The sequence below is a fragment of the Dendrobates tinctorius genome, unplaced genomic scaffold, assembly GCF_039654945.1.
Source record: "Dendrobates tinctorius isolate UK_male_01 unplaced genomic scaffold, ASM3965494v1 ptg000016l, whole genome shotgun sequence".
Lineage (NCBI taxonomy): Eukaryota > Metazoa > Chordata > Amphibia > Anura > Dendrobatidae > Dendrobates > Dendrobates tinctorius.
In genome coordinates this window covers 74,376,637-74,397,530 of record NW_027361684.1, presented here as the reverse complement: position 1 = coordinate 74,397,530, position 20,894 = coordinate 74,376,637, and positions in this window count along the sequence as shown.

The window sequence follows — 20,894 nt, the reverse complement described above, 5'->3', positions numbered from 1 at the left end:
AGCTGCATATGGTGGAAGTAGCGGTGGACAGGGCGGACTGAGAGAGGGTTGATGATGGTGATGGAGTTGGTGTTCTTTCTGATGGCCTAGAATCAGTCTTTCGTTGATATAACAGTGGGATTCCCTGACTGCTGTGGCCTTGCAACGACACCTCAACATTTGCTGCTGTGCTAACCGGTGGGCTTACAGTGGGGGAAACAATGTAGCATTGCTGACTACCTTCGTTGTGATCAGTTGCACATGTGGCACTTGAGGTTTGGTGTTGTGTCCACGCTTGCAAGTGCATGCTTGTTAAATGTCTAAGCATGCAACTGGTATTCAAATTTTTCAGATTTTTCCCTCGGCTAAAGGTCTTTGCGCACTTCTTACAGATAACCTTGGCCTGATCATGAGGATTTTGGTAAAAAAAGTGCCACACTGCACTTTTCCTACTTTGGCAGACATTTTGTGGCCTAGCACGCTGTGATCTTTTGACCCTCTGGACAAGCTGTCCAGCAACTCTTTTGATGTTTGGAACCTGTCTTTGGAGTGCTCCGGGCCTGCCAGATAACAGCTGTTGCGATGTCGATGTCTGCTGTGGATGCTCCTCATCTGAGCTATTGGAAGCAGCACCCTCTTCCCCCAATGGATGCCAATCTGGGTCAACAACTGGGTCATCCATCACCTCCTCTTCTATGTCATGTGCACCTTCCTCTGTGTCACCGTGTATGGTGGTATAGTGTGTGGGAAGGGGCACCTGAGTCTCATCAGGGTCAGAATCTGAGTGAATGTACCAGCAGAATCATCCATCAGCGGCTGTGCATCAGTGCACTCCATGTCAGATTCATCTTGGCCTGGGTAATTCACCATTTGACTTGATAATTCAGGCATGGTATGTGAAAACAGCTCCATGGAGTAATCAGTAGTATGGCCTGCATCATCCTTCAATCTTGGTTGGGGTGAAGGACACAAGGAAAGGTGTGGTTCATGAACATGAGCCTCCAATGACGACTCAGTGCTTTTACTTTTTACAACTGAAGAAGAGGAGGCGATAGAGCTGGAGGCTGAGTCAGCAATGTAAGACAAAACTTTTTCCTGATGCTCTGGCTTTAAAAGCGGTTTGCCAACTCCTAGAAAACTAAGCGTTCGAGGCCTTATGTAGCCAGACGATGACGCAGGCTCAACACCTCCTGCATTCGGTCCTATTTTGCTCTTGCCACTACCATCAGATCCACCACCAACACCATCATTACCAGCTGCCAACCCCCGCCCAATTCCACGGCCTCTTCCACCAGCCTTCCTCATTTTTGGTAGAAATGTAGACAAAATCCAACAAACTATATAGTAATGTAAAACAAGGTACAAGGTGTCTATAGGACAGGGGAGATTTTGAATTTCTGCAGACACTTGTGGACACTGGACACTTTTGGATTGTGTGAGGCCCACTGATATCTGAGCGTTATGTCACAGGCTCGATGGCACAGCTGTGACAAAAGTGACGAGAGGATAAGGGAGATTTTGAATTTCTGCAGACACTTGTGGACACTGGACACTTTTGGATTGTGTGAGGGCCACTGATATCTGAGCGCTATGTCACAGGCTCGATGGCACAGCTGTGACAAAAGTGACGAGAGGATAAGGGAGATTTTGAATTTCTGCACACACTTGTGGACACTGGACACTTTTGGATTGTGTGAGACCCAATGAATATCTGAGCGCTATGTGACAGGCTCGATGGCACAGCTGTGACCAAAGTGACTATAGGATAAGGGAGATTTTGAATTTCTGCACACACTTGTGGACACTGGACACTTTTGGATTGTGTGAGGCCCAATGAATATCTGAGCGCTATGTGACAGGCTCGATGGCACAGCTGTGACCAAAGTGACTAGAGGATAAGGGAGATTTTGAATTTCTGCACACACTTGTGGACACTGGACACTTTTGGATTGTGTGAGACCCAATGAATATCTGAGCGCTATGTGACAGGCTCGATGGCACAGCTGTGACCAAAGTGACTAGAGGATAAGGGAGATTTTGAATTTCTGCAGACACTTGTGGACACTGGACACTTTTGGATTGTGTGAGGCCCACTGATATCTGAGCGCTATGTGACAGGCTCGATGGCACAGCTGTGACAAAAGTGACGAGAGGATAAGGGAGATTTTGAATTTCTGCACACACTTGTGGACACTGGACACTTTTGGATTGTGTGAGACCCAATGAATATCTGAGCACTATGTGACAGGCTCGATGGCACAGCTGTGACCAAAGTGACTAGAGGATAAGGGAGATTTTGAATTTCTGCACACACTTGTGGACACTGGACACTTTTGGATTGTGTGAGGCCCAATGAATATCTGAGCGCTATGTGACAGGCTCGATGGCACAGCTGTGACCAAAGTGACTAGAGGATAAGGGAGATTTTGAATTTCTGCACACACTTGTGGACACTGGACACTTTTGGATTGTGTGAGGCCCAATGAATATCTGAGCGCTATGTGACAGGCTCGATGGCACAGCTGTGACCAAAGTGACTAGAGGATAAGGGAGATTTTGAATTTCTGCAGACACTTGTGGACACTGGACACTTTTGGATTTTGTGAGGGCCACTGATATCTGAGTGCTATGTCACAGGCTCAATGGCACAGCTGTGACAAAAGTGACGAGAGGATAAGGGAGATTTTGAATTTCTGCAGACACTTGTGGACACTGGACACTTTTGGATTGTGTGAGGCCCACTGATATCTGAGCGCTATGTCACAGGCTCGATGGCACAGCTGTGACAAAAGTGACTAGAGGATAAGGGAGATTGGATTGCTTTTAAAAAAGCAGTTTGCAGAGCAGTGGGTAAACAGCAATGCCAGCCTGTCAGGATGCCTTAAAAGGCAGCCCAACAACCAACACCACTGATACACCACAATATAGCCTCCCCTTGCACTGCACACACAGTGACTGGTGTGTTGTGCAGGCCAAATCGCTAGCAGCAGAAGCAGTTTTTTTTTCTTCTCAGCAGGACAAAAAAAATAATTGGGATTGCTTTTAAAAAAGCAGTTTGCGGAGCAGTGGGTAAACAGCAATGCAGGAATGTCAGGAAGCCTTAGAAGGCAGCCCAACAACCAACACCACTGATACACCACTATATAGCCTCCCCTTGCACTGCACACACAGTGACTGGTGTGTTGTTCAGGCCAAATCGCTAGCAGCAGAAGCAGTTTTTTTGTCTTCTTCCCTGCCTAACGCTCTCCCTACAGAATCAGCAGCAACCTCTCCCTATACTGAGATCGGCAGAAGTAAGATGGCGGTCGGCGTGCACGCCCTTTTATACCCCCTGTGACGCCCACCAAAGCAAGCCAATCACTTGCATGCCCTTCTGAAAGATGGTGGTGACCCCTGCCTATGTCATCACGTTGCCCACAGTGTCCGTGGATCCTGATTGGCTGAAAAAGAGCGCAAAACAAACTTTTGAAACGCGACTTTGGCGCGTAAGTCGCCGACCTCGTGGCCGACCTCATCCTAGGGTCGGGTTTCGTTTCATGAAACCCGACTTTGCCAAAAGTCGGCGACTTTTGAAATTTTTCGACCCGTTTCGCTCAACTCTAATTATAATTATTATGTTAATATTGAGCAGAATTCATTTCAGCCTATTGTTTCAGTTCTCCACAATAGTCACGGTCTTTAATGTGGCCCCTCTGGAAAATTAATTGCCCATTTCACTCATTCACAGCGACAGAGGTCGTATTCCACATATGTGCTGCTGCACACAGATCCAAGGACAACATACAGGCATCTTGTCTCATTGAGGTGTCATTACACAAGGCGGAATATAGAACCGTCCTCTGAACCAGTTCTGATGAAGGTCCAATCTGGGACCGAAAATGTTTAACATAATTGTCACCTGTAAGTTAATAAAGGGAATCATTTACTGCAAGTAGATTCGACAGCAGACGCATACTTTACATATTTTGTGGCTTTGTTATTATTATTATTTATTATTATTTATTTTTAGAGCACCATTGATTCCTTGGTGCTGTACATGAGAATGGGTTACATACAAAATGCAAATATAAATTACAGAGAAAAAAGTAACAATGACAGACTGGTACAGAAAGGCTTACAGTATACAGGGACTTTTATTCATGTACTTCAATATTTCATTAATTAGTGCCACAAATGTTGGTTTGTCGGAGATATTAGACAAAGCTAAGTATTGAATTGTGTCTAGAAGTACAAAACTTTATTGTGAACCATGAGGATTTAGGCATTTGTTACGCTTGGTCAGTGCTGAGTTAATAGCCCAAATTGAAACTCTAATGAGAACAATATATCCAGTGTATTTCTGGTCAACAACGAGAGATAGAAATTACACTCTGATTTGAAAGATTCAGCAACTTAAATTGAATCATCCAAATTTTAAACTACTGCTATTAAAAGTTAACAAAATTAACTTCAAAGCAGTCCCCAAAGATGAGAACGATGTTTTAGAATTACTTGCTGCGTTGTCATATGGCTTTGCTTAAAGGGGATTTCCAGGATTTTATATAGATTGGCTAAGAGATGAAAATGTTGCCAGCCAAATAAATGACGATTACATACCTATTGAAACATTCACTGCTAGTCCTGCAGTGATGATGTTCATTTCATCACTAACATGTCCAATCATTGGCATCAGTTGTGCATGTACAGTTTGTGTTTGATAACTCAAGACCTCATCACTCAAGGAGTGGAATCAAAGGACTGGTGAGAATTTACTTGCCTTTTTATTTGCTACACCATTCACTACTTAGATTTTCTAAAAGTAGTATCCTCCAAACATTAATTTATGCATTCTCACATTGGTTGGATGCATACGATTTTGTTAGGCTTTCAAACACATTAGACACCTTTTATTCTAGGGCAAAACAATGTAAATACATCTGTGAAATTTATTAACGTAAAAAAGAACTCTGCATTTCGTCCTATTTGAGACTTAACTACAATATTTAAGAGTAGATTTTGGTTAAAGTTAAAAGAAAATGTAAATTTACATTTTTTTAGGGGATTTTATGTGTCAGTTGTGAGGCAGTAAGGGGAATAATATACGAGGGCCAGTATGTGTCCCCCAGAATGTGTATGGAGCGCACTGTGTTTACAGCAAAAGTCTGTGAATTATAAGGCAAAGTAAAAGTAAGTGTGGAATTCGTTAAAGTAGTTGACCAAGTCAGATTTTAGGAAAACTCGACATGGGATTTTAGTTTTTGAAGGGATTTGCAGGTTTGGTAATGGGGCGAATCCCTCCCTCCACTCTGGGTTTTGGGAGAGGCTCTAGGTCCACGATTCCAATTTAAACTTTCAGTTTTGTCTTGAGTGGGTCAGTTTTGTTTTTTGCAACTGCAGGTCAGGAGGCTCTGTGCAACTCATGCCTGCGTGAATCTAGCACAGAGCCAGGGACTTCAAAGTGGCTTACACACCCAAGAGATACGGTGGTGCCATTTAACGTGGACTGTTTTTTGAGGGCTCGGAGGATATAGTTTACCTGTTTATATGAAAACCTTTATTTCTATTATAGGTCTATTAGCTGTAAATGTAATAGCCAAGAGCATAAAACTATTAGTGTTCAAAACCTATAGAAACCATTAAATGATTTTTAAAAATGTTTCAGAAGCAATTTTTCACTTTTTAGTATTATAAATCTGCTCTGTGTAATTTGTAAGAGGAAAAAATAATGTTTTCCAAAGTAAGAAGAATGATTGGAAAACCTTTTATGGCTGTTTTATTATAGTGGAGTCACTAATGACACTGAGCAAGTATACGCTTTATACTAAAGGTATCAGACTTTTATATGTAATAACTGTCATTGTTTGTCATTACAATAAGATTAATTTAGCTGTTGGTAAAGCAGTTACAGAAGCAGTTATATGTGTTTATTGCTATCATTCAATACTTTTGCATTTTATTTCCTTCACATAAGCATTTTCTTGGTATTTTTGTGACTCTATGTTTTGGCAACTAACAATTCAATATATATAATCATTGACGAAAGTGTTGGCACCCTTGAAATTTTTCCAGAAAATGAAATATTTCTCCCAGAAATATTGCAATTACACATATTTTGCAGTACACATGTTTATTTTCTTTGTGTTCATTGGTACAAAACAAAAACGAAAAAAAAGGCAAATTGGACATACGGAAACCACACAGACACTCTTCAAATCTTGAAAGTTCCTTGGGCTCCTTCTACGAACTTGGAGCTTTAGTTCCTCCTGGTAGTTGGCAACATATTTTTTATCAAGAATATATATCAAAAGTGCATTTGTCCTTACTTCAATGATATTAAGTTTGCCAGTGCAATATGCTGGAAAATAGCCCCACATCATGATGTTCCCACTTCAAACTTCACTGTTGTTATGGTGTTTTTGTGCCTTTTCATCTCCAAACATGCTGTATATTATGTCATCCATAGAGTTCAATTTTGGTCTCATCTGACCAGATTATATTCAACCAGGTTTTCACAGCCTTGTTTAAATATTGTTTAGCAAATGTTAAATGCACTTGAACATGATTTTTGTTCTGCAATTCAGTCTTGCATGGTGAGAGTGCATAGAGGCCATGCAGTTTGAGTTCATTACTTGTTTTTTATTTAAACATTTAAGTGTGCCAAACATGCAAAAGAATAAGAAATCAGGAAGGAGGAAAACACTTTTTTACATATATCTGTGTATATAAAGGTGCTTCTAACAAAATTTGAATATTATCAAAAAGTTATTTTGTTTCAGTTTTTCAATACAAAAAGTGAACCTCATATATTATATAATATTGTATAGAGTCACTACAGAGTGATCTATTTCAAGTGTTTTTTTCTGTTAATGTTGATGATTATGGCTTACAGCTTCCAAAGCATTTAAAAAGGTCTAGAAAAAAGTCTAGCTCATCATAATGTACATCCTTAGGTGTTCGGAGCACAAAAAAAAAACTGTATCAAGGTGTGGAACAATCAAAAAAAACAAGAGAAATACAGCTTAACAAAGTTGCGAACAAATTTATTTACCAAAAGTGCTCAGCAGAGGGTAAAGAAGATCAGTTCTGACAGTTACACGATATGCAACATCAACACGTTTCAGGTGGCTACGCACCTTTGAGTTGGATATCTCTTGTTTTTTGTTTAAAAGGGTCCCTTAGTCTGTTTCAGTAGGCTCCACAATCATGGGGAAGACTGCTGACTTGACAGATGTCCAGAAGGCAGTCACTGACACACTCCACAAGGAGGGTAAGCCACAAAAGGTCATTTTTAAAAAGCTGGCTGTTCACAGAGTGCTGTATCCAAGCACATTAATGAAAAGTTGAGTGGAAGGTAAAATTGTGGTAGAAAAATGTGCACAAGAGTCTGGAATAACTGCAGTCTTGTGCGGACTGTTAAGGAAAGGCCATTCAAAAATTTTGGGGAGATTCACAAGTAGTGGACTATTGCTGGAGTCATTGCTTCAAAAGCCACCACACACACAGATGTATCCAAGACATGTGCTACAAGTGTCTACAAGTGTCGCATTCCTTGAGTCAAGCCACTCATGACCATTAGTCAATGCCAGAAACATTTTACCTGAAACAAGGAGAAAAAGAACTGGACAGTTGCTCAGTGGTCCAAGGTGTTGTTTTCAAATGAAAGTAAATTTTGCATTTAATTTGGAAATCAAGTTCCCAGAGTCTGGAGAAAGAGTGGAGAGGCCACAATCCAAGCTGCTTGAGGTCTACTGTGAAGTTTCCACAATTAGTGATGGTATGGGGAGCCATGTCATCTGCTGATGTACTGTGTTTTATCATGACCAAAGTCAGCGCAGCCGTCTACCAGGAAATTTTAGAGCACTTCATGCTACCCTCTGCTGACACGCTTTTTGGAGATGGAAATTTCATTCTCCAGCAGGACTTGGCACCTGTCCACACTGCCAAATGTACCAATACCTGGTTTAAAAACAACAGTATCACTGTGTTTGATTGGCCAGCAAACTTTCCTGATATTAACCCCATAGCGAATCTATGAGGCATTGTCAAGAGGAAGATGAGAGACAATGCAGACGAGCTGAAGACTGCTATCAAAGCAACCTGGGCTTCAATAACACCTCAGCAGTGCCACAGGCTGATGGCCTCCATGCCACACCGCATTGATTCAGTAATTGATGCAAAAGGAGCCCTGTCCATTTATTGAGTACATTTACTGAACATACATTTCAGTAGGTTATCATTTCGGATTTTAAAATAATTTTTCAAGCTGGTGTTATAAAGTATTCTAATTTACTGATATAATGACTTTTGGGTTTCTATTGACTGTAAGCCATAATCATCATCATTAACAGAAATAAACACATGAAGTAGATCACTCTGTTTCACTCTTTGTATTGAAGAACTGAAATAAATTAACTTTTTGATGATATTCTAATTTTGTGAGAAGCACATATATATAATAATAATAATATAAATAAATATAATAAATAAATATAATAATAATATGTAATATAACCGTGGGAGCGTCACTCTGTCTGAAGCCTTTATAGACTGCGCAAGCGCAACTCGCCTGTGCAGTCTGGCTCCAGACAGGATGAGGCATCCAGCGTGAGGAGTGTGTATGGTGTCGGAGATTGTAGTACCGTACACACTGCATACTGCAATTTCTGGCGCCATACTTGCATAGTTACATTACCTGACCGGGAGGAGTGTTGCAGTGGCGCTTCTCTTCAGCCGGAGAACTGGGCCGGAGTGTGCGTGAGTATCGTGCATGCGCATAGCGCTATCCGGTGCCATTTTACTGAAGACACATTTGCAGTTTGTCTTCAGCAAAATGGCGCCGGACCGCGCGGTATGGGCATACGCTTACTTCAGTGCCGCACACCTCCCCTGGCCTCCAGCAGAATGTGACAGCGCTGGAACACAGGGAATAAAAGTGAGTATAGTTTTTATTTGTATGTGTGCTGTTTAATAGGGGTGAGGGGACCATGCAGAGCAGAAAAGGGGGGTGAGGGGGCTATGCATACCAGGAAAGGGGGGCGAGAGGACCATGCATACCAGGAAAGGGGGGGTGAGGGGACCATGCATACCAGGAAAGGGGTGGTGAGAGAACCATGCATACCAGGAAAGGGGGGAAGTGAGAGGATCATGCATGCCAGGAAAGGAGAGGTGAGAGGACCTTACATACCAGGAAAAGGGGGTGAGGAGACCATGCATACCAGGATAGGGGGTGAGGGGACCATGCATTCCAGGATTGGTGGGTGAGGCGACCATGCAGACCAGGAAAGGGGGTGAGGGGACCATGCATACCAGGATAGGGGGGTGAGGGGGACCATGCATACCAGGATGGGGGGGTGAAGGGGACCATGCATACCAGGATTGGGGGGTGAGGGGGCCATGCATAACCGTATTGGGAGATGAGGGGTGCCATGCACACCAGGATAGGGGGGAGAGCGGACCATACATACCAGGATAGGGTGATGAGGGGACCATGCATTCCAGGATAGGGGGGTGAGGCGACCATGCATACTGGGGTTCGGGGACCATGCATACCAGGATAGGGGGTGAGGGGACCATGCATACCAGAATAGGGGGGTTCGGGAATCATGCATACAAGGATAGGGGGTTGAGAGGACCATGCATATCAGGATAGGGGGGTGAGTGGACCATGCATTCCAGGATAGGGGGTGAGGGGACCATGCATTCCTGGATAGGGGGGTGAGGGGACCATGCATACCAGGATTGGGGGTGAGAGGACCAAGCAAACAAGGATTGGGGGCGAGGGGACCATGCATACCAGGAAAGGGGGGTGAGGGGACCAAGCTTACCAGGAAAGATGGGTGAGAAGACCATGCATACCAGGATGGGGGGGTGAGGGGTACCATGCATATCAGGATTGGGGGGGTGAGAGGACCATGCATATCAGGATTGGGGGGTGAGGGGACCATTCATATCACGATTGGGGCGTGAGGGGACCATGCATACCAGGAAAGGGGGGTGATGGGACCATGCATACCAGGAAAGGGGGGTGAGGGGGACCATGTATACCAGGAAAGGGGGTGAGGGGACCATGCTTACCAGGAAAGAGGGGTGAGACGACCATGCATACCAGGATTAGAGGGTGAGAGGACCATGCATTCCAGGATAGGAGGGTGAGGGGACCATGCTTACCAGGATTGGGGTGAGGGGTCCATGCATACCAGGATAGGGGGGTAAGGGGACCATGCATACCAGGATGGGGGGAGGGGTACCATGCATACCAGGATTGGGGGGTGATAGGACCATGCATATTAGGATTGGGGGGTGCATTATTGCATTATTATTAAAACTTCATAAATAAACTGCATACATATTATAGAATACCCGATGCTTTAGAATCTGTCATGTCCGCCATATCTGTCATGTCCGCCAAGTCTGTCATGCCACAAGATGCCTGGAGCAGTGTGCACGCGCGTCTTACCTCATGGCTGCACACTGTTGCTGGGTAACCATCCGTCTCTGTCTGACTCTGCAATCCGCTGTATTCCTGAACACCCCTGATCATGTGACCCTTCCTATGTTCCAGTCCTGCTCTGATTCTGCAATCCGCTGTACTCCTGGAAACCCCTGATCATGTGACCTTTCCTATGTTTCAGCCCTGCTCTGATTCTGCAATCCGCTGTATTCCTGGAAACCCCTGATCATGTGACCTCCTCTATGGTTCTACCCAGGCTGCTCTTGCGATGCTCTCTATGATCCTGGAGGATCTGAACCCAAAGTCCCTCCCTGGTCCTGACCCGGAAGTACTGGTGCTATGGTGCTATATCAGACCGTCCCTCCCTATGGTCAGGGCCTGAGTATCATGTTGCTTCCCTGCATGGCTGCTTGGTCTGCTCGGTCACTCCCTGTATTCTGTGCCCCTGCACTCTGCCCTGTCATGCATCTCTGCACACGCTCTGTGCTTGTACTCCGTCTCTTGTCCCGTGCCTTGTCTTATGTTTGTCCATTGTGCTATGTTCGTCCTTGTCCTGCTTGGACTTGTTGTCCTTCTGGTGTTCTCTGCCTTGCCTGTTTCTGCCATGTCTTGCCTTCGCTTTGCTCAGTCTTGTGTTCCCTCCTCTGTTCTCTGTTCTTGCCTGTTCTCCCTTGCTCTGACCTATGGTGCCCTGTTGTGCCACCTGGCTCACGCACCATTCCTGCTCTCTGATCTATGGTGCTCTCTAGCACATTCTCTGACTAGTCCCGAGGCTCTGCCTTGGTCCGGCTCTGGGCTTCGGCCTACACTCCACTGCTAGCTCTGTTCTTGCTCTGATCTGACTCTGTGTCTCTGCCTGAGTTTCCGCTCTGTGTTCCATACCCTGCCTAGCTTTGCCTTGTTTGTTGCTTTGCCTTGCCTTGTTTCTCCGTGTGCCTTTTGCATGCACCTGGCCATCCTAGCCTCCTACTTGTGCCTCAGCCATGCCTGCCCTAGCCGTGCCCGCCTACTTGTGCCACAGCCGTGCACGTCGGTCAGTAACAGCTGTGTCCCCTGCTATTCCTCAGCCGGGTTCGCTGGAGTCTTGCCATCCTGTTAGTGCTGCTGACCGATCAGCTAGCCAGTGCCCAAGCCGTGCTCTCTGTGCTTCCTTGAACTTCACGCTGTTTCTGCACTGTGCTCTACGTGCTCTCTATAGCACGCGCAGGTCCTCGCCTGCCCTTGGCATACCTCCCCATGCTTCTATAAACGTACGCGCAGGTTTTGCCATGTACCCTGTCGTGCCCTCTAGCACACTCAGGTCCTAGTCTGTACCTTGTTTTAAACCCTGACCCTGACATGCCGCTCTGCATGCGCAGGACTCTGCTTTTATACTCTGTCCCTGGCATGCCCCTCGGCATGCGCAGGACTCCGTCCTTGAACCTGACCCTGGCGTGTTCCTTTGCACGTGCAGGACTCTGCTCTGAACCTGTCCCTGGCATGCCCCTTGGCATGCGCAGGCCTCCATCCTTGAACCTGATCCTGGCATGTCTCCTAGCATGCACCCTGCCTCATCTTGGACTCTAGCGTGTCCTAGCACGCATCCCTCCTAGGAACTCTGGTGTGACCCCTAACACATACCCTGCCCTGGACTCCGGTATGTTTTCTGCACGTGTTATGTCTGGAACATTTGGCGTGCCCTTGCACGCACCTTGCCGTGTTTCACCGTTTGTGCCCTGCATCTGATTCTCTGTTTTTGCCTTGTATCTGATTAAAGTGTGTAACCACATTTGCTGAAGAAACCTTGTGACCTCGCTTATGTTTCATATCCTGTTCGCCCTGTTGCCTGACACTCAATAGTGTCTCCCTGAGCCGGCCGTCTGGTCCAGCTGCCGTGGCGGCTCACCCCCTTGGTCTTGCCCCTGACACTCCCTGTACAAGAAGTGGGTTCTCACTAGGTTCGCTCGCCCTAGGTGGGTCGGTGCCACGGCCCAGAGGGTCCACTCTAAAAGGAAAAACGACTCAGCGTAAGCTGACGCTCGTCACAGAGTCGGGCCACCATCTATATATATATATATACTGTATATATATTACTTTGAATTTTCTTTCTACAGCATGACATACATACAGTACAGCAGTGTTACATTCGCAAACATACTGCAACAAATATGAAGGGCGCATCTGGTGACTTAATGTAACACTGAACTTTACTGTTGTTTTTCCCCAAAAAAAGTTACATATGCATAAAGGGATGCACATTCAAATGTAGCAATAGGAAATAGTACTTTATTCTTATTATAATCACATGGACTGCAGCTAAAGACTATCCATACAGATAACAAATTGCTTAAAGGATGAACCTAATTTTAATCAATAAAGTTGTGAAGTGTGCATACATATGAGGCAATCATAATGCAGAATACAAGTAAATGCAAAAAAGAAATAGTGAATATAGAGGTTTTATTATCACCATCATGAAGGCGAAATAAGACAAGTGCAGAATATTTATCTATATACAACCATGTGATGATGGCTTGCTCAGCACCAATTATACCAACCCTTAGGAAAAAAAGTAGAGCTACATAAATAATCTATATGGTGACTAAATTATAAAACTAAGAAGCACAGTATAGATAAAACATGCATACCTTGGTCATTAACATGTTATAACTAAATTTGTTCACACTTACAGTATATACTCAAGTATAAGCCAACCCGAGTATAAGCAGAGGCACCTAATTTTACCACAAAAAACTGGGAAAACTTATTGACTCGAGTATAAGCCAGGTATGCATTGTCCCCTCATCCCTATCCTGGTATGCATGACTACTCATCCCTATCCTGGTCTGAATGGCTCCTCATCCCAATACTTGTATGCATGACTCCCCTCATCCCTATCCTGGTATACATGGCTCCTCATCCCTATTGTTATATGCATGACTCTTAATCCCTGCCCTTGTATGCATGGCTCCTCATCTCTATCCTGTATGGCCCTACCATCACTATCTTTCTATATATGGTCCCACATCCTGGTATGCATGGCTCCTCATCCTTATCCTTGTATCCATTATAAGTTTATGCTTAGAACATACAACACTGCCCTTCACCTCTCCAAACAAACCTATTTCAACATCCTCATCACCTCACTGTCCAATAACCCTAAACGTCTCTTTGACCCTTTTCATTCCCTGCTCAACCCAAGAATGCAGGCCCTAACCACGGAGCTTCGAGCTGATGATCTGGCCATTTACTTCAAAGAAAAATGACCACATCCAACAGGAAATTATCTCCCAATCACCTCATACCATGCACTGTCCTCCCTCCCTCACTGAATCTAGCTCATTCTCTGATTTTGAACCAGTCACAGAAGAAGAAGTAATCAGGCTCCTTGCAACTTATCGCCAAACCACTTGCACCAGTGACCCATTTCCGTCACATCTCCTCCAGACCCTTTCCCCTGCTCTCACCACTCACCTAGCTAAAATTGTTATGAATGAGTCACCGGAGGAGGAAAAAACAAAAATACAAGCTAAGTCCAGAAAACCGGAGAGGTTGGTAGCTAGCGGATTGCAGACCCCTGATCCTATTCACAACAACTAACAGTAGCCGTGAGGTGTTCCTACGGTGGTCTTAGACACCTCGTTCACAGCCGGAGAACTAAATAAACCTAAAGAAAGAAAGGGGAAATCTAAACTGCCCCAGAGCTGACCCCAAAGCAATAGACAGCCCCCAAGATGTATTGATGGTGAAAACAGATGAAAACACAAACACACACAGAAAGACAGGCTGAGCAAACAATGGGGCCCTCACTAACTAGATAGGACAGGAAAGAAAAGCAACTGTCTGCAATCACGCAAAAACCCTGCCAAAAAATAATGTCCAACACGTCTGATAGAAAAAGCCCTGAAGTCACTAGACTTCAAAATCACTATATCAGCACTCAGGTATATTCTGAAAACAGAGCAAAGAGATCAACTGATCAGAGACAAAAATGGAGTTCAGCCAGTCCCAACCAGGGCTGGCTGAACACAAATGCTAAGTAAACCAGACAAAATCTCATGGAACAATAGCAGAGCAAACACTTAGCTTTAGTAGACAGGACTAAACTGGAGGCCAGAGCTCAGAGCAGAGAGGATCACCAGCAACCCAGCAGGACGTCGGCGGCCTTATATCCACTCAGAGATTCCGGATGTCCAATCACACTCCACCTGTTCAGATGACAGGTTTTTCCCATCCAAATCAATTTCACTACCTCCTTTCACCAGCAGAGGGAGTTCATCAGACATCAAAGGTGAAGGAGAAAATCAGCTCATAACAGTACCTCCCCCTTGAGGAGGGGTCACCGAACCCTCATCCACGCCACCAGGGCAATCAGGATGGGCCCGATAAAAAGCACAAACCAATCTTTCGGCATGAATATCGGATGCAGAGACCCAAGAATTATCCTCCTGGCCATAACCCTTCCACTTAACCAAATACTGGAGTCTTCGTCTAGCCAGACGAGAATCCAGTATTTTCTCTACTTCATATTCCACATTACCTTCAACCAATACAGGGTCAAGAGGTGCCACCACAGAAACTACTGGCTCAACAAACCTCTTTAACAGAGACTTATGAAACACATTATGGATCTTGAATGTAACAGGAAGAGCCAATCGAAAAGAGACTGGATTAAGAATCTCCAAAATCTTGTAAGGTCCAATAAATCTAGGTTTAAACTTTGGAGAAGCTACCTTCATAGAGATATTCTTTGATGACAACCAAACCATATCGCCCACCTTAAACCGGGGACCAATGGTCCTATGCCGGTTGGAAAACTGCTGGGAATTTTCCTGGGAGAGAGACAACTTATCCACTACTTGGTCCCAGATCTGGTGAATTCTCTCCACCACAGTGTCAACACCTGGACAGGCAGAAGACTCCACCTGCCCTGAAGAAAATCGAGGGTGAAAACCAAAGTTACAAAAAAAAGGTGACATCAAAGTGGCAGAACTAGCTCTATTATTTAAAGCAAATTTGGCCCAGGGCAAAAATGAAACCCAATCATCCTGATCTGCAGAAATAAAACATCTCAAATAAGACCCCAAAGTCTGATTTGTTCTCTCCGTCTGCCCATTGGTCTGAGGGTGAAACGCAGAGGAGAAGGACAACTGAATTCCCAGCTTGGAACAAAAAGTCCTCCAAAATCTAGAAACAAACTGAACTCGTCTGTCAGACACAATGTTCTCAGGAATCCCATGCAAGCGAACCACCTGTTGCAAAAACAAGGGCACCAACTCTGAGGAAGATGGCAACTTAGGGAGTGGTACAAGATGGACCATCTTAGAGAATCTATCACAAATCACCCAAATAACAGTCATTCTCTGAGAGACAGGCATATCAGAAATAAAATCCTTTGAAATATGGGTCCATGGCCTCCTGGGCACCGGCAAAGGCATGAACAACCCACTAGAGCGAGAACAAGGTTTAGACCAGGAGCAAGTCCCACAGGACTGCACAAAATTCCTGACATCACGAGACAAGGCAGGCCACCAAAAAGAGTGACTCACAAAATCTCTAGTACCAAAAATACCTGGATGACCAGCCAATGCGGAGCAATGAACTTCAGACATCACTCTCTTCCTCCACTGGTCAGGAACATACAATTTTCCAATGGGACAACGCTCATCTTTATCCTCCTGAAACTCTTCCAGAGCACATCTCAAATCAGGCGAGATGGCAGAAAGAACTACCCCCTCACCTAAGATAGTAGCAGGCTTGGTCACAACAGGAGAATCAGCAAAGAAACTTATAGAGAGGGCGTCTGCCTTGACATTCTTAGTGCCCGGAAGAAAAGAGACCACAAAATCAAAACGTGTGAAAAACAAGGCCCACCTAGCCTGTCTAGAATTCAAGCGTTTGGCCGACTCAAGGTAAATCAAATTCTTGTGGTCAGTAAGGACCACGACTTGATGTTTAGCTCCCTCCAACCAATGTCTCCACTCCTCAAATGCCCATTTCATGGCTAACAGTTCCCGATTCCCCACATCATAATTGCATTTGGATGGGGAGAACTTTCGGGAAAAGAAAGCACAGGGATTCATTTTAGATGTTACCGGATCTTTTTGGGACAAAACAGCTCCTGCGCCAATCTCAGAAGCGTCCACCTCTACCTGAAACGGGAGTGAGACAACAGGTTGCCGCAAAACGGGAGCAGAAGTGAACGTCCGCTTCAGCTCCTGAAAGGAAGAAACAGCCTCTGGAGACAAATTCAGCACATCAGCACCCTTCTTAGTCAAATCAGTTAATGGTTTGGCAATACCAGAGAAATTAGCAATAAATTTGCGATAAAAATTGGCAAAACCCAAAAACTTCTTGAGGGCCTTCAAAGAAGTGGGCTGAACCCAATCATAAATGGCCTGTACCTTGGCCGGGTCCATTTCAATAGTTGACGGGGACAAAATAAATCCCAAAAATGAAATCCTCTGTACACCATAAAGGCATTTCGATCCCTTAACATACAGGGAATTCTCCCTCAAAATCCGGAACACAGTCCGAACATGTTCCACATGAGAGTCCCAATCCCTGGAGAAGATCAAAATATCATCCAGATAGATGATCAAAAATGTATCCACAAAGTCCCGGAAAATATCATTCATGAAGCACTGGAAGACAGAAGGGGCATTAGTGAGCCCAAAAGGCATCACCAGGTACTCAAAATGTCCCTCCGGAGTATTAAATGCCGTCTTCCATTCATCCCCATGCTTAATGCGAATAAGATTATACGCCCCCCTGAGGTCAAGCTTGGTAAACCAGCAAGCACCTTTAACTCTGGAGAATAGATAAGAAATCAGGGGTAACGGATACTGATATTTAACAGTAATTTTGTTGAGGCAACGATAGTGAATACAAGGCCTTAATGAACCATTTTTCTTGGCCACGAAAAAAAACCAGCACCCAAGGGTGAAGAGGATGGTCTAATATGACCCTTCTCCAATGACTCCTTAGTATAAGATCGCAAAGCCTCGTGCTCGGGTACAGATAAATGGAAAAGTCGACCCTTGGGAAGTTTACACCCAGGGCTCAACTCAATTGCACAGTCATAACTCCTATGAGGAGGCAAAGACGCAGACTTATTCTCACTAAATACATCATAAAAATCAGCCAAATAGTCAGGAACATCATGCGACTGGGGAGAGGTGGAGAAAACAGGAGCGTCACCAAGAGCACACCGACAACCCCAACTCACCACAGACACAGATTTCCAATCCAAAACTGGATTATGGATTTGCAACCAGGGAAATCCCAGAACAATGGTATCATGCAAATTACACAACACCAAAAATCTGCAATTTTCTTGATGGTCTGGGGCGACCCGCATTACCACCTAGGTCCAAAACTGAGGTTTATTCTTTGCCAAAGGAGTAGCATCAATACCCCACAAAGGGATAGGTGTCCGCAAAGGTGTCATAGGAAACCCACAACGCTTAGCAAAATCCAAGTCCATCAGTTTCAGAGCCGCTCCCGAATCCACAAAAGCCTTAGCGGAAAATGTGGACAGGGAGCAGATCAGAGTAATTGCCAGAAGAAACTTAGGTTGAACACCACCCACAGCAAATGTGTGTGCAAAACCCTTTCTCTCATTTAGGGCAGACAGAAATCATATGAGAGGCATCTCCACAGAAAAAACACAGCTTATTACGCCTTCTGAACTCCTGACATTGCGCCCTAGACAAAACTCTATCACATTGCATAGGTTCAGACATTTGTTCAACAGGTGGCAACATTTCTCGTGTACTTTTACGTTCACGTAAACGCCGATCAACCTGAATGGCTAATGACATAGAATCGTCAAGACCAGAAGGAACAGGAAATCCCACCATAGTATCTTTTACGGTTTCTGACAAACCCTTCCGAAAGAGAGCTGCCAAGGCACCATCATTCCAGGTAGTAAGGACCGCCCACTTTCGGAATTTTTGACAGTATAACTCTGCAGAATCCTGACCCTGGCTCAATGCCAACAGGGCTTTCTCAGCTTGATCAATAGCATTAGGTTCATCATACAATAACCCCAAGGCTTGAAAAAATGCATCCACATTAGTTAGAATAGGATCATCAGGTGTCAAAGAAAACACCCAATCCTGGGGATCGCTGCGCAGCAAGAGATGACAATTTTAACCTGCTGCACAGAGCTCCCCGATGAGTTAGGCTTCAAGGCAAGAAATAATTTACAATTATTCTTAAAATTCAAAAATTTAGACCGATCCCCAAAAAACACATCAGGAGTAGGAATCTTTGGTTCAGCAGCATGTGAATGAGCAAGATAGGCAGAAATTCCCTGCACTTCGGCAGCCAGCTGCTCCACACGATCAGACAATTGCTTAATCTCCATTAAGAAAATTCCTCCTACGGCCCCAGAGAAAAAGAGGAAAAAATATACATTAAAAAAAAAATTCTGACACTTTTTTTTTCTTTTTTTTACAATTCTTTCCTGCTATTGAGTACCCTAGAATCTGCGGTATGGCTGGTGATTCTGTTATGAATGAGTCACCGGAGGAGGAAAAAACAAAAATACAAGCTAAGTCCAGTAAACCGGAGAGGTTGGTAGCTAGCGGATTGCAGACCCCTGATCCTATTAACAACAACTAACAGTAGCCATGGGGTGTTCCTACGGTGGTCCTAGACACCTCGTTCACAGCCGGAGAACTAAATAAACCTAAAGAAAGAAAGGGGAAATCGAAACTGCCCCAGAGCAGACCCCAAAGCAATGGACAGCCCCCAACATGTATTGACGGTGAAAACAGATGAAAACACAAACACACACAGAAAGACAGGCTGAGCAAACGATGGGACCCTCACTAACTAGATAGGACAGGAAAGAAAAGCAACTGTCTGCAATCACACAAAAACCCTGCCAAAAAATAATGTCAACACGTCTGATAGAAAAAGCCCTGAAGTCACTAGACTTCAAAATCAATATGTCAGCATTCAGGTATATTCTGAAAACAGAGCAAAGAGATCAACTGATCAGAGACAAAAATGGAGTTCAGCCAGTCCCAACCAGGGCTGGCTGAACACAAACACTAAGTAAACCAGACAAAAGCTCATGGAACAATAGCAGAGCAAACACTTAGCTTTAGTAGACAGGACTGAACTGGAGGCCAGAGCTCAGAGCAGAGAGGATCACCAGCAACCCAGCAGGAAGTCGGCGGCCTTATATCCACTCAGAGATTCCGGATGTCCAATCACACTCCACCTGTTCAGATGACAGGTTTTTCCCATCCAAATCAATTTCACTACCTCCTTTCACCAGCAGAGGGAGTTCATCAGACATCAAAGGTGAAGGAGAAAATGAGCTCATAACATAAAATATTTAACCTCTCTCTCTCTTCTGGTATCTTTCCCTCCTCATTTAAGCATGCCATCATACATCCACTGCTTAAAAAACCATCACTCGACCAAAACTTTGTCGCTAACTATAGACTTGTCTCTAATCTTCCCTTCATCTCTAAACTCCTGGAATGCCTGGTCCGCTCCCATCTGATCTGCTATCTCTCTGATAACTCTTTTCTCGACCCTCTCCAATCCGGTTTCCGCTCTTTACACTCTACTGAAACTGCCCTCACTAAAGTCTCTAATGATCTATTAACAGCTAAATCTAATGGTCACTATTCCATGCTAATTCTCTTGGATCTCTCTGCAACATTCAACATGGTGGATCATCAGCTCCTCCTCACTATGCTCCGCTCCATCAGCATCAAGGACACTGTTCTCTCCTGGTTTTCCTCCTATCTCTCTGACCGCTCCTTTACTGTATCTTTTGCTGGCTCTTCCTCCTCTCATCTTCCACTTACTGTTGGGGTTCCTCAAGGATCGGTTCGAGGTCCAGTCCTCTTCTCTTTGTACACTACTCCTATTGGTCAAACAATCAGTAGATTTGGTTTCCAGTACTATCTCTACGCTGATGACACCCAATTATATGCTTCCTCTCCTGACATTGCGCCTGCCTTTTTAGAAAACACCAGCGATTGTCTAAGTGCTGTGACTAACATCATGTCCTCACTATATCTGAAACTGAACCTGCCAAAGACTGAACTCCTTGTGTTTCCTCCCTCTACTAATGTACCTATACCTGACACTGCCATTTCTGTGTGTTGTTCCACTATTACTCCCCAGCAACATGCCCGCTGTCTTGGGGTCATACTTGACTCTGAGCTTTCCTTTGCCCCCCACATCCGATCACTGGCTCGCTCTTGTTATCTGCATCTCAAAAACATTTCTAGAATTCGACCTTTTCTTACCTTTGACTCTGCAAAAACTCTTACTGTTTCTCTTATTTATTCTCATCTGGACTATTGTAACTCTCTTCTAATCGGTCTCCCTCTTACCAAACTTTCCCCCCTCCAATCTGTCTTGAATGCTGCAGCCAGGATCATATTCCTCGCCAATCGTTAGACTGATGCCTCTACTTTGTGCCAGTCCTTACACTGGCTACCCATCCACTCCAGAATCCAGTACAAACATATTA